This window comes from Limulus polyphemus, unplaced genomic scaffold, assembly GCF_000517525.1.
Source record: "Limulus polyphemus unplaced genomic scaffold, Limulus_polyphemus-2.1.2 Scaffold293, whole genome shotgun sequence".
In the NCBI taxonomy this organism is placed as follows: domain Eukaryota; kingdom Metazoa; phylum Arthropoda; class Merostomata; order Xiphosura; family Limulidae; genus Limulus; species Limulus polyphemus.
The window spans coordinates 45,839-48,529 of record NW_013665903.1 but is presented as its reverse complement, the minus strand read 5'-3'; positions in this window follow the sequence as shown (position 1 = coordinate 48,529).

Sequence of the window (2,691 nt, the reverse complement as noted above, 5' to 3'; positions counted from 1 at the left end):
AGGCACAAAGCCACCTGGCTCAGTAAACAATTACTTTAAAAGACACGAAGCTTTATTTAAAGCGATGTTTAAGACGTATTTGTTTTATTTGAAAAGGCTGCTTTTCTACTGGTAAAGTTTTATACGCGCTTAGTGGGGTTGTTTCTTACTCTAGACATATATTTGTCCATTGCTGTGCATTAACAAAGCCAACTTAAAAGATAATTATAAAGTGAGAATTTTAAACCTACAAATATGAATCACAAGAATAAGCAAACAAGGCTGGATATATATACTGCTGACAGTTTATTCCAGCTACAAATCCCTATTATGACTCCACTATAAAATCATTGCAACTGGTATTTATTGTACTTTGGGATCGCACAGGAATTTTACAAAAAACTGGGAGAGTACTTTCAAATTTAATTCGATCTCCTTAATTTTGTCGTGCTGCGAAATTTTCACTTTTCGCCTTCAAAAAATCTGGTGTTTTTCCTAGCGGGCGCGTTAGTTGGAAACTATAAATCGTACATTTTTAGTGCATTAATTGGAAATTGCCACGTGAAAGGTTCCCGATTTTGCTATTGCATATCGTTACTCGAGTTTGCTGTCTCTACGTAACTATATTTCAGCAAGTTTTTGACACTGGACGACTATCACAGTAAATTTCCCTACTCAAACGACGGTGGTGATTCTTTCTACTGTTTCTTATGCTTAACTGAGATCGTGAGTGCGTATTCAGTATTTATTACCACTCCATATAGCACTATTTCATATAGTTATTGCTATTTTTAAATAGTTGGGGTTAAGGTAGCAGTTGTAAATGTTGTCAATAACTGGTGACTTACGCCACGTGTGTTTCTGTTGTCAATTTTTCATGCATTATTTGTGTCGGCTTATTCTAGCAAACACATGTGCACAGTAGGCGGTTGAGGAATATACAAAAGGGTGACGCAGACCTAATCTGTGTTGTATTATATTAGTTTGTTTATTTGTAATTAAGCACAAAGCTACACAATGAGCTATCTGTGCTCTGCCCACCACGGGTATCGAAACCCGGATTCTAGCGTTGTATGTCCACAGAGTATTATATTAGAATAAATATTATTCCGTTAAAATGAGTTTGCTTCGTTGTTGCTCGTTGTTTGTTACATTACACCGTGACGTTTATGGAAACCTGCCATTAAGTCTGTGATTATACAATCTTTGCCTTCAAGAGGATCATTCGAGAACAACTTTACATTTTATTTGTTGTTTTGCATACCAGTACATGTGTTTATTCTTTGTTGTACATTTATAATTTATTTTGACTCCACTAAAATTGATAAGTACTGTAGACATAAAGTTAAACTATAGATTTGTAGCTTGAGAAAATAATGTAGTCACTATTTCCAGCCTTGTTTGTTTACTTTTTACAGAGTTCCTACTCATAGGCTTGAAAATATAATCTTTGCATTTGGATTCAACTTGTTTCTGTACTTTTTGACGATCTCCATTCCGCCCTTTTAAATGAACAATTTTTACTAATCTTGTATATATTATACCGAGCAGTGACGTCTCTCAGAGCGCCCATCTCTCGATCTTAAAATCTCAGTAAAATAAGTTTTTTAGGTGTATTTTTGAAAACTATAATAAAGGAGAGAGCTAAGATTTTAAGTTTGTGTGATTATATAAGCACGGAACAATATACGTATGTTTTCTGACTGTTATTGTTACGGAGAGTTGAGTAAGTTATATTAAATCTATTTTCAATATACAAATAGCTAGTCACGTGATAATCACAGCCTACATAAAGTCGCGGTGGAACGGAATGTATTAGCACAACATTTTGGTATTGTTCGACTTTCAGTAGATAGTGCTATGCTTTTTGGACGCAAAATATTCATGCCCTCCATATATGGGTCAAAGTGGGATCAAAGAACCATTCCAAAATAAGACTTCCAACAAGTCGTATCCCAGCCGTGATTAAAAAAAAAAGTGTAGCGTCTTAAAACAGGTGAAAATTCACGACCACGAAAATCAATGGCAAAACCAGTTTGTTTTCCTATTTTTCTATTTTTCTGTTCTGTAAAATGTTTACATAAATTTGTTGCTTTTTTATTGTGACATTGAATAGGAAAATTCTGATGGCAATGTTCTCAAATTCCATTTTGAAAAATCCCTAATTTAATAAAACAAAACTTCTTATTTGTAAAATTTAAAAACCTTAAGGTTTATTTCATCACAAAGTCATATTGGGCTATCTACTGTGTCAACCGCGGGGAGTCGAACCCTGGATATTATCGTTGTAAGTTCGTAAGCATACCGATGACCCACTGGGGGATAGAACATTAAGGTTTGTTTGTTTGAAGTTAAGCACAAAGCTACGCAATGGGCTCTCTGTGCTCTGCCCATCACGGGTGTCGAAACCCGGTTTCTAGCGTTGAAAATCCCTAGACATACCGCTGTGCAACTGGGGGGGGGGGATACAGCATTAAGGAACGATAATATCTGCTTATATACATGACGCATCCTAAAACATGGATTAACCCTTGTTTGAATATACATTGCATAGCTCAACGAACCATTTAGTTAAAGTTCAGCCAGGGGATATTTCAATGGATAACATAAAGGTTAAGAAAGGACCTAAAAGAACTCCGACGAACAAACCATTTTGTCTTAATTTATTATCAGAATCTTCTATGTCTTTGTACCTACATTATCTTGTCCTAT